This window comes from Suricata suricatta, chromosome 7 (genome assembly GCF_006229205.1).
Source record: "Suricata suricatta isolate VVHF042 chromosome 7, meerkat_22Aug2017_6uvM2_HiC, whole genome shotgun sequence".
NCBI classification, from domain to species: Eukaryota; Metazoa; Chordata; class Mammalia; order Carnivora; family Herpestidae; genus Suricata; species Suricata suricatta.
Genome location: NC_043706.1, coordinates 114,530,953 through 114,544,066, shown reverse-complemented (window position 1 = coordinate 114,544,066; position 13,114 = coordinate 114,530,953).

Here is a 13,114-nt window from a genome sequence, read left to right as displayed (position 1 = left end):
AATTGAGAAACATTCTATTTTTAAAAGGCAGGAGAAGAGAAGGTTTTAGTCTTCAAAAATATTTGTGCCATAAAAGACTGAAGAACCTTTCCAGAATAAAGAAGACTGGAGGGCAAGACAACTGAAGGAAACGTGTGATCCTAGAATGGAATGTATTACTAGGCCAATTGACAAAATGGAAATATGAACGGTAGATGGTGGAGGTATTGTGTCAGTATTAAATCTCTCAGATACTTAGAGCTAATGGGCCATGATGGGATACAACTTACTCTCAGATGGTTCAGGAAAAAAAATTATAGGCACATCTTGATAAAGATGGAGAGAGAGAGAGAGAGCAAATGTCAAAGCAAACAGAGCAAAATTTTAATAGGTGAACCCAGATGAAGAGTACATAAGTGTGCTTTGTACAACTGCACAACTTTTCTACAGGCTTACAGTTATTTCCAAATAAACCCTTTCTTTGGCAGAAAGCAATTTTGGAAACTCGGACCTTTAGTATAGCTTCATTTTTATTCATCATCATGTGCAAACCACGCTCAACCCCCACCACCTTGCCCATAGTAAACCTCTCTACCAGCAGGTCTCTCCGATTCTGGTGTCCTGCCTGAGTGAACCAACCTCTCCACACCACCACTGTCAATGCAGAAAAGCCTTGAGATGTGTCTCATTTTAATATAATGCTACTGCTTACACCCCTGAAGTACAACAGCTTCATATCTGCACTTGCATTTCCAGTAACTTCGATTTCTCAGTGAATAATAAAGAACATAAAGTGAGTCTATCTGAGTGGCTACAGTTGTGGAATAAGGAGAAGAGTTGGCCTCATCTGAGAGGCAGGGCTGTGAATCATGGAGGAACTTAGGAAACCAGAGAAAAGGGAATACTTAATTGTGCTTCCACCCAAAATTGACTCTAAAGGGGTTTTGTGGGTGCCCAGAATCCTACACCAACGGAAGCAGAATGTCGTGTAAGGAACCCAGGGTATATTCAGTGACCATATAGTGAAGTCATTAGCAATTGCCAGAATTGAACCAAATGTCATTTTAATGTCTGTAAATATTGAGACACTACCAGGAAAGAATGCATGAATAAGGCAGAAATGAGGTGCAAAGATGTTAAGAGCTAGATGAAACATTCATGGACAGGATCTTCCTTTAGAAAAAGAATACACACTTACAAAAGCAAAGTTAGTTGTGTACATGAAGTTGAGAAAAGAAATCCTAACAGTTTCTTAGTTCTTACCTAAGAAACTAGGGAAACTTGAGCCTAAGTGTCCATCATATTATCAAGCACCCGATGTGAGAGGTACTTACCATGACCATCCACTTGAAAATTGTTTCTTCCCATAATAATCACGGTGGCCCCTGAGGGCCTGGAAATGTATTATTCAATAGAAGAATACTTCCATATGAATTTCAACAAATGTAGGTAATCATTTAATCCAAAGCTGAAATTTTGGAGCATTTTGGGTTCCAAAAGCTACCAGGCATAAAAGGAGATGTGGGGGGGAGCATCTGAGTGGCTCAACTCGTTAAGCATCTGCTTCTTGATTTTGGCTCAGGCCATGATCTCATGGTCATGAGATAGAGCCCCATGTCAGACTCCACGCTGACAGTATGGAGCCCGCTTGGGATTCTCTCTCTCCCTCTCTCTCTGCCCCTCCCCTGCTTGTGCTTTCTCTCTCTCTCTCTCTCTCTCTCTCTCTCTCTCTCTCTCAAAAATAAATAAATAAACTTAAAAAAAAAAGAGGAGGTTAGTATGTTTGCTCCTGCAGCAGTAACCCTGCGCTGTCCTGTGCCGTGAGCACAGTAAAGGATATGGCTGGAACTCTTGACCAGTTAACATTGACAAATGTTAAAGAAATAACTTAGTGAAATAAAGGTAGGATTTCTAAAGACTCAATTTTCCCAAAAATGAAGTACCCCCACTGAGTAGATAAACCTAACAGCTAAGGTACTGGCTGAAGGCAAAGGAAGATGAAATCAGTGGGAAAGAAAAGTCAACTACAACTCCATGACCAATTGTAGAAAAAGGGATTGTTTCACTTAACCTAATTTTCCCAGGATCTTAATTTTAAAACATGTGTACTATAATTCCCTTTTTCATTTCTTTTATCTCCCTGTATCTCACTACTTTACAAAGGGTGTGTTAGTGGCGTTTGACTTTATAATTTAGTCTATAAGTTATTGAACATTGAGAGTGGGTTGTATGCCATCCAGAAGTCATGAACTTGGAGCTGGAAGCAATAATTAAGAGGACCAAGTTGCCACTTGGGTAAGAGATGAATGTGTGCGTGGTTATATGAGAAATATTATGTGAAGACAAAAAGAAGTACTTTGAAATCTAAGTATGAAGGGGGGAAGGAATGTTGACTATGGGGAACATGTATTAATTTGAATGCCCAGTATTCAAAAATTCTTCCGATTGTGATGATACCAAGCAAGGGAAAATCAAGACCCATGTCATGACCCTTTCCCTACAGCAATGCCCAAACTGTGAATGCAAGCATCTATTCCGAACTCGGGTAAGGGGTTCTTCACAGCAGCTGCAGTGGAATCCAAAGAGCAGGCCATGTTGTTCCATTTATCGGGTGGCAGAGACCAGCTGAGAAAGAAAGTTCCTGCAGTGGAATCTTCTTTTGGTTCCTCTCTGAATCTGGTTCTCCTACCTTCCTAGAGATGTGGGGATCAACTCTAAACCTTTCTAATTAGTTAAATTCCTGCATAAAACAACTTAAAAATAGATTCAATGTTATGAATGAGAAAGAATGAGAATTTCAGGGTGATTGCTTGCTTTGGGGCTTAGATGACTCAGCAAAGGAGAAAGTTTGGGGAGAGGGGAGGAAGGGGAGGGAATTTTTAGGAGGGTTTGTTGAAGCTGAGATGACTATAGACAAGCGACCTGGGAACTGGCCAGTGGACAAATGGATAGATTTGTGTAGAAGCAAAAGACTAGAAAGTATTATTGGGGACCATCATATGTCATCATCAATCACTGAGGGAACTAAGGGTAATAAGGGAATGATTATTTATTATGAATATACTGTGTGCCCGACATCTACCAAGATCATTATAACACCATAAAATTACAAGTCAGCGAATGACTTTGTAACTCCACATTATGGCCTGAATAAAAATTTTCAAGATGCTAAGTTTATTTTACAGAGCATGGAACAAATTAGGTATAACAATTAAATTTCCATTATTAGATTCTCTCTGGATGCTAATATCATTGATACAATATTTTCCATCACATAGTTCAAATGATATTATAGTTTTGTTGCCAGCAATTTAAAAAATTCCCATTTCTTGACTTATCAGAGTTGAACATGTCTTCAGTTGAGATAATTTCTTTGATTTTAAGAAAGAACTGCGTTTCTAAACACTATTTGCTTGTGGTTTTGAGAGAACTTAATTTCTAATCTAGAAATCACATACTTAATATAAAGTTGTAAGCTGAAAAATAAGATCCCGCAAAATAATAAATATATGAAGGGGAATGGGTCATATTAACCCATTATTTCTTGGCATGTTTTTTTTTTTCAAATTTTCATTTAAATTCTAGTTATTTAACATATAGTGTAATGTTGATATTAGGAGTAGAACTTAGTGATTCATCACTTATCTAGAGCATCCAGTATTTATCATAACAAGTGCCCTTCTTAGTACCTCTCACCCATTTAGCCCATCCCACACCTACTCTCTCTATCAACCCTCAGTTCTCTATCATTAAGAGTCTGTTATGGTTTGCCTCCCTCTCTGTTTTTAGCATATTTTTCCTTCCCTTCCATTATGTTTCTTAATTCAACATATGAGTGAAATCATATGGTATTTTTCTCTCTCCAACTTATTTTGCTTAGAATAATACACTCCTAGCTCCATCCACCTTGTTGCAAATGGCAAGATTTCTTTCATTCTTTCTGATGGCCGAATGCCATGTTTTTCTCAGCGAACTATTTCAAAAGTAATGGCACCAGGCTCTTTTATGAGCCTCTCCCTCTTTGCCCCACACTCTGCTGCCCCTTAGTGGTCACTCTGAACAATACTGGGCTGAACAAACGAGAGGTAAGAAAATGCCCCGAAAGGAAGTGTCTATTTGAAAATGAGCCCCTGCTGCCCACAAAATTAGCCCCTTCCCCCCACCCCCCTGCCAAATAAGCCCCACACCAAACACTTTGAAAGTGTGTCTGTCAGGTCGGCGGGCATCTGCTTTCTGGCTTCCAAGCCAGCCCTCCACAGAACCAGAAAATTTTTCGAACTTTCGTCTTCATTAGAATCACATGAGCTTCTTAAACTCTCCAGGTGCTCCACCCCGAAGCTCCAATCTCTCTCTAGCACTGAGGTAAAACCTGAAATGTGCTTCTGGAACCAAGCATCCCACACAATTCTGCCATTCGTCCACAGGCCCCTTTTTGAGAAAACCTGCTCCAGGGGAATCCGCACAGGTGTCAAGGACAGAACTTTAAATTTAGGTCAGAAGAATCGGGTCCAGTCATTCCACTCAGACTTGCTGAGCACCTCCTAGTGCCAGGCCTCCCCTTGAGGCGCTATGAATGCAGATAAAAGCCCCTATCCCTAACTTGAATAAGATCATAGTTGAGTTTGGGAGAGGCCAAGTAAACAATGAACAGTTCTCTGAGATAAGAACTCTGGAAAGACAGCCTCAGAGGAGCAATCCAAGAGAGGAAGAGAAGGTGAAGGGGAGGGCCCTGGGGAGTTTGATGGCATTTATTTTAGAAAGTTCTCCAGGTAGAGACTCTGAATTGAGTTAGGAAGGACCCTGCATACATTTCCAAACTCTCTGAGCTTCACTTGGTCACTTGAATAACTAGAGGACAGGTTATATGCCTGTGGATTTGTAATTGTGTGGCTGTTTCTGGTGCGTTTCACTTTTACTTGACAGTGTGCCCTGCAGCTTACAGGGGTTGCAGTGTGTGTGACAGGTGGAATAAAGGACCCCAAGATGCCGTTCACTGACTCCAAAATGATCCACCCCCCAATGTTTTATGGTCCCATTTATACATAGGGTGCAGATGCTTTATGAAGAGCAGCTTGCTACTTTCCCAACTAAACCAGGTAAGATCCTAACTGCCCGCTGAATCTCATTAATAATTTCACAGTAAGCTACCAAACGGAAAGATGTAATGCGTTTATGTTTTGCCTTGTCATTGATCATGGAACTTCAGTGAAACCAAGAAATGTTCAAATAAAAAACAGGCTGAGACCATGTAAGATGAGAGGAAATGGGAAGGACCAGAGATTGAGCAAAGGGGTAAGGCAAAGACAAAGGAAAGGATGGTAATTTTCCCTCCTTTGCAGCCCAGCACCACAAACGCCTCCTCACGAGGTCCCTCCTAAAGCAAGGTCACCATCTGTGCACAGTGTTTTTTCTTGCCCACAATTCCTGCAATAGTGAGAACTAACACTTATCCTGGGCAAGGCACCCTCACAAAAGCATATTTTCATTGTTAACTCGTTAAATCATTGCAACTCTATGAGATAATATTATCATTTCTACCTGACATGTGAAAACGGAGGCAAGGCTTTGAATCACTTCCCTGAATTCATAGAGGGTAAAGTGGCAGAAGTGGATTTGGATGAACCTGTCCTTGATTTCCACTCTTTCCGTAAGCTGAGGACAAGGACATTGTAGTGCCCTTTTGTCTCTGTCTTCCTCACTTCAGTGGCTTGTGAAAAATGAGGCACCGAATATCATATTGATGACTTCGAGAGGGAAAAAGGAAGTTGGAGGGGGAGTGGCTTGCATGTTTTGAAAAGAGTCATCGGAGCTCATAACCACAAGTTTGAGCTGAGTATCTCCTAAACTATAGATAAGATGACTATTGTAGGAAGTGGTTTATTTGTTTATTCTCAATTCTATGTGTGTGACATACAGTTTTTGTCTTTCTCTACGTGATCTCTTTCATTTAGCATGAGGCACGGAAAAGGGCCCTCAAGTTCCATCCATGTTGCAAATGGCAGAATTTCCTTCCTTTTTATGGTTAAATAATATTCCAGTGTGTGTGTGTGTGTGTGTGTGTGTGTGCACGCGCGCGTATGTGTACCACAGTTATTTATGCATTCATCTGTCAGTGAATACTTAGTTCATTTCCATGTCTTGGTTATTGTAAATAATGTAGATGTAGAGGAAGTAGATATCTTTTCAAGACAGTGACTTTGTTTCCGTCAGATAAATACCCAGAAGTAGCATCAGTGGATCATGATAGTTTTGTTTAATTTTTTAGGACCCTCTATTCTATTTTCCATAGTAGCTGCAACAATTTACATTCCCACCAAATGTATATGAAGGTTGTCTTTCTCCATATCCTTAGTAACACCTGTTATTTCTTGATTTTGGGGAATAGCCATTCTAACAGGAGTAAGATGATATGTCATTGTGGTTTTGATTTGCATTTCCTTGATTATTAACAATATCTAGCACTTCATATACCTGTATCTTTGTTTTCTTTGGAAAACAGTATATTCAGGTCTTCTGCCAATTAAGTTGAATTATCTTTTTGCTATCATCATATGAAATCTTTGTATATTTTGGATATTAACCCCTGTCAAATATATGGTTCGCAACTATTTTCTTCCATTCCATAGTTTACCTTTTCATTTTATTGACGATGTCCTTCTGTCCAGAAGCTTTTTAGTTTGATGTGGTCCCACCTGTTTATTTTTGCTTTTGTTGCCTTTGGTGTCATATCCAGAAAGTCATGGCCAAGACTGATGCCAAAGGGCTAATTCCCCATGTTTTTTTCTGGAAGTTTTATGGTTTCAGGTCTTATGATCAATATTTTGCATGCAGTTGTTCAGTTTATTTAACACAATTTATTCAAGAAATTATTTGTTCCTATTATATGTTCTTGGCGCCTTTGTCATAAATTAATCGATCATATATGCATAGATTTATTTCTGGGCTCTGTATTCTGTTCCATTGATCTATGTATCTCTTTTTATGACAATGCCATAGTGTTTTGATTACTGTGGTTTGTAATATTACTTTGACATTTAAGCTTTTTAAAAAGGGGCACCTGGGTGGCTCAGTTGGTTAAGCATCCAACTTCAGCTTGGCTCATGATCTCATGGTCCATGAGTTTGAGTCCCGCATTGGGCTCTCTGCTTACATATTGGAGCCTGGAGCCTGCTTCATATTCTTTGTCTACCTCTCTCTGCCCCGTTCCTATTTGTGCTCTGTCTCTGTCTCTCTCTCAAAAAAATAAATATGCCAGAGTCCAGGTTCGGCTGGTCCAGGGTCCCCTGAAGGAGGTGACGGTGTCAGCGGAAAATTGGCGAAGAATTGGAGGCGAGAGAGCCTGGAGTTTCTTTCTTTACTGGCTGGTCACCAGCCTGGCATGTCTATCTCTCCAGGTTTTGTGCCTTTATTTATAGATTTAAGTGTTAACATGACATCAAAAAGTGGAATTTTTACAAATAATTCTCAGTGATAAAGATGCTTTGAAAAGGGTACAGAAACAGGTTTTACAGAGGCATTTTTTCAGAACTACTCTAATAATAATGAGATAACCTACACATCATGGGATAACAGGATATTCTCAGTGAAAAGCAGATAACATACACATTTGTTTGAACCAGTAGTAAATCTTACAACTAAGAAGATAGCAGGATGTTTTCAGTGAGAAGCAGAGAGCAAACACATTTTATAACAATAACGCTAAGATTCAGTCATAAACAAGGCTAGGAAGCATTCTATTTGGCTCACAAGGGGAAGAATGTATTTGCACTGGCTGTTAGTAAATAAACCTTTTGTCAACCTTGTTCTTTGATGTTGAAGGTGTAGACGCCATAGGCCCCTAGAAGAGCCAGCCTTTGCATATGAGTTTAAGTTGTAACTACTCTTACCTATCCTCACAATGGGCACCAAATTAGCATATGTATGCGTAGTACTTTATGCCTGGCTCCTGTTTGTTTCTCTTTCCTAAGTTAGGCTCTTTATCTCCTGGCCAGGGTTAATATTATTCTTGTGTTCTTTAACCTCCTTTATTATGCATGTCTTAAATTTGTGAAGCTCAATAGAAGAGCCTTTCGACAACATGTGCAGTGCTTTGTCTAACTTCCTCTTCATAGAGGTGGGGATATGCTTCCTCCCATGAGGTGTCTGTGAGGGGAATATCGGTATGACTTGGAGCATTGTGAGGCCTAATCAATAGCAAGAGGCTTAATTTCACATGAGTAGTAGTCGCAGAAGGAGATGCCAGTTTCCGCCTCTCATGGCAGGAGCCGTGCACATCTGCCATTTTCTTACTGTGACCATGTCATCCAGCAAGGCTGGTATGGCTCCCAGCATAAATAAACATTAAAAAATGTTTTTAAAACTTTTGGGGCACCTGGGTGGCTCAGCCGGTTGAGTGTCTGATTTCAGCTCAGGTCATGATCTCACAGTCTGTGGGTTCAAGCCCCATGTCGGGCTCTGTGCTGACAGCTCAGAGCCTGAAGCCTGCTTTGGATTCTGTGTCTCTCTCTCTCTCTCTCTCTCTCTGCCCATCTCCTACTTGCTCTCTGTCTCTGTTTCGCAAAATAAAATAAAGACATAAAAAATTTTTTTAATTTTTTTAAACTTTTAAGGATTGCGTTCCAGAATAATCTCATAAACAGAATTTATGGAAAACATTCTCTCTTCAACTCAAAAGACCAAAGAATTATAACCTCAGGATCAAATATAACCCTAAACCATGGTATCCCCACCCCTTCCCAATCTATTGCCTGACTATCCACATACTTTTATTTATTTTAAATAGGAGATGGTTTTATTTTTTTCCATAAATTTTGCTTAAAAAATTGAAATGGTTCGGAAGTATCTAAGTAAAAAATTTAAAAGTTAAAGTCTATCTATGTGTATTTTCCCAGATATTATTGTTTCTTTCTCTCCATTCCTCTATCTGTATTTATTTTGAAACACATATATAGTACACCTTGGATGTCAGTGGCATAAATCTGGTAATACTAACTGTATGATTACATTTATATTACAATATGGGCCTGCACGCTATAATGTATTCAGTCATTTAATTTTCCCAAGATGCCTACAGGGTAGATACATCTCTATTTCTCAGGTGAAAAAAACCTGGGACACAGAGAGTATAAGTACCCAAGATTACACTTGTCAGTGCTGGAGCTGAGATTTGAACCTAGACAGGCTGATTCCAGAGAGCATACTCATCACCATGCTGCCTTCTCCCTCTCCATTATCTTTGTAAATGCCACATTGTTATGTGTGTGCAAATATCCTTCACAAACCCCACTGACAGATATTTATGTCATTCCTAAATATTTGATATTTTAAATAATACTGTAATAGATGTCATTTCATTATACTTCGCCAAGCATTTCCTCAGTATAGACTTCCAACGGTGAGACGAATGGGCTGAAGAGTGAGTCCATCACATTTGAAAGTTTGCAGAGAGGCTGTGTCAATTTGTAGAGCTATGACATTGTAAGATATGCGTACACCTGTCAGCACGTATGTCTTTACTATTCTTTCTCATATTGCCAGTCTGATAGGTCTAACAATGGTGGATTTTACCTGAGTTCTGTGATCTTGGAAAACAGTTATGGTTAAGGTCCTCGCACTTTTTGAGTTCTGGGAAATGACTTATTAAAATAACTGCCCTACATTATATGACACAGATAAGACTCACAGATGTCCCCTCCCCCTCCCCGTTTTCCTGTGACAAGGCCAGAAAGGAAAGGTTCCCATTCTTTGCCTCATAACTGATTAGCTGAACATCTGGTCTCTACAGATCAACTGGAACAAAACGCTTGTTAATGAAACTTTGCTTAACACTCCTTCCCCAAGTGCCTGAACTTTGGTCCACCACCCTGAGCCTGAGCCAGCACACAGCCGGCCTCTCCAGCAGAAGAGACTGGCCTCATGGTAAAACATTTTCAGATCTTGTTTTCCTAACCATTCCAAATGCTCACACCCAATCCTTTCTAGTTTTGTTTACTCCTGTCTATAAAAGAAAAATCCCAGAGCCTAACTCCTGAGACATTTGCAGATCTTATGGTCAGAGGATTCTCCACATCACAACAGCCTCTTTCCCCCACTGCAGTAACTTTTTAAGTTAAGTTAAACTTCTCCACACTAAGCCCAGATTTTGTTTTTTGTTTGACAGGTCTAAAGGATGACAGCAAAACAGCTTGTTTTAGTTCATTTTCCTTTGTGTAATTTTGTTTGCTTTCCAGGTGTGATTATTGCTATTTTGGTGCCTCTCGTTCAGTTTACCAACCTCCCCAGATTCACTCACTCCCAGTGGATTCCAGCCATTTGTTCCCAGGAGATCCAGCCACTGGATCGACACGGGTTCAACCGTGCTGGGGCTCTCAACGTGCCTACCATGACCATGGGTCTCTGCAAAGCCTTCACCGCGTGCCCTGGTTGAGCCACAGCAGCGCAGGACACAGCTCCGAGCCAAGTCAGGCCACAGAGGCCACGACCTCCTTTTCACTTTCTCCTTGAAATAAGGTACAGTTCTGTGTTTGGGATCTGACTTTCTAGAACCTGAGTAACACAACCCGAAAGTGTAGAGGGACGTTAATGCCGCATGGGGTGAACTTTGATCCATGAAAATCAAGAGACGGAAGGGAAGCAAAAGTAAATACTCCTCCCTTCTCTCCCTTCCCTCAAGCTTCTCCGGATTTTTTTCTAAGTCACCATGGGTATCTGAAAGGCCGTCTGGAAGGATGTCCCATGCCACTGGCCCCAACTGCCTAAGCCATGCTTTCTTGGTGATGTGCCACTTTATATTTGCTCTCCCTCCTTTCCTGCCTGGCCTCCCCTTTCATCTTGCTCCTACTGCCCTAGGATTACTGTAAAGCTTTACTATGGGGATGGGGAAGGAAAGGAGATGTTGTTAAAAATACAAACTTGCAACCAGTGGGTAAATAAGTCCTGGAGCTGCAGTGATTATAGACAACAATACTGTATTATAAACATCAAACTTACTATTAAGAAATGAGTAAAGAACACAATTTAAGTGATAAAAACAAACACTATTTAAGCTTCATGGGGTGCCTGGGTGGTTCAGTCAGTTGACCATCAGACTCTTTTTCTTGGTTGGCTCAGGTCATGATCCCAGGGTCATGGGATTGAGTCCTGCATCGGACTCCATGCCTACCTTAAGATTCTCTCTGCCATTCCCTGTTCACACACTCTCTTCTCACATAAGAATTAAAAGAAAAGAAAAGAAAAACAACACTTCCTGAAGTTGAGTCTCCTTTCAGAGCATTGCAAAATGGGATGGAAGGCAGAAAACTTTTATAGGATGAAGAGTAAAGAACAACGAAGAGAAAAATAGATAATAGCTGATTGACTGGGACCACACAGTCAACCTTGCTTGGAGTAAGGAGGCCCACAGTCAGATGGGCATTTGGGGATTGGCCAACTGGAAATAACGCTTTTTCCAGTCAAGCAGAGCATATACAAGTAAATCTAAGTTTTGGTCTCCTCACAGGCATCTCAGATAGGAATGGCTTAATGTTAGGCTTAGAAATTTATTTCAACATTGTTAAGACACAAGATCTTAATTATTGGCACCACAAAAAAGAAATGGTAATTATGTGACATAACCCAGGTGTTAGCTAACAACACATTGGCAATGTAAGGCAACATATAAATGTATCAAAGCAACATGTTGCACATCTTAAATTTACACCATGTTTCATGTCAAATATATTTCAATTTTAAAAAAGCTTTAATGTGTAAAATTTGGCCTTAGGCTCTAATTTTTAGGAAACACGGACTAAGACACTTCTGTGAATTGTCTATGCTAAACTTTTGTTAATTTTTCTAGTCTGATGTCTTAGTCTGTTTCCCTCTGTGCAGAAATGGAAGTGGGGAACAAGACTAGTCAGGAAGAATACTCACAGGAGAGAGGGAATTAGGCAAGTCCAATGAGCAAGGGGAATGCTGGGAGTGTGGTCTCCTCTGCAGATAGCTTCAGTCCATCCCAGAGGGAAGGTCAAGAGCACAAGCTGTACCATACCCCAGAACCACAGAATTGGTTCCACCACAAGCCCAGGAGTTGATGTCAATCAGTCATCGACAGGGTCCTTGGGTCAGAGATTGCTGCTCCTGAGGGAGGCAGCTCCCTTTACCATAGGAAAAAACAGGTAGGCAGAGAGGGAAAGATTAGTGCCTGAGGTCCCGGAGTAGGGAAAAACACCTATTCTGGAACAATGCTGTCTGACCATAGCAAACCACCTCAGGCATAAGGTTCCTCTTATGATTGCAATTGACCCCACTTACTCTCCCTCAGGTTTCCCTTGAGGAATTTGGCAAAAGACCTAAGTATGGCCATACAATGGCCCTCTTACAATGGAAATGAACCAGTCAGGAATGGACAACCCAGCACCTACAGCTATCAAGCTAGTAAGAGTAGAATCTGAGAAGGAACAAGAGGGCAGGACCCCTGCCTATATCCCTTGGGCATTCACTTTCCAGTGTCCCCTCTCTGTAAAGAGAGCTTTCCTACTGTTCTTTCTTTCTGATCTTATACACCAGTAGACTTTTGCCTGCTGCTTATTTTGTGTCCATCTCTTCATTCTTCAAAGCAGTAAGACCCTGAATCCTGGGTATTGTGGTAAAAAAAATCCTGTAAGAGCCTTGGGCCACAGACAATTCTGCAGAGAAGGCCGCTGAGATTTGTTCTTAGTCTACACAGCAACTACGGTTTGATGACTGTGGCAGTGAAAGGAAATCCAGTTGGGATATGAGTAGCTTCTACCCCATGAGATTTGTCTTTCTTACAAATGATAACTTGATGTAAACCATTTGTATTAGAACCTTCAAACATTTTCTCTTCATTTGTCATTCTCTTTCACTTTGTTTATGATTCTAATGAAGAAATTATATATTTTTGCATCCAGGGATCAGAATACGCCACTCCAAAATATACCACTTTGGCATGAAGGTTATTTTAAGCTGAAGATATTTGAGATTCAACAGATGAAGGAAAGGGAGGGAGGGGGCCTTTCCAAAGCTTCTCTTATCTGACTTAAAGCAACAAATTCTGAGAAATTAGGCTGCTATAAAATTTCCCTTCAAAGCAGTTAAACTCTCCGACAGGGGAACATGAATATAACCTACTCCA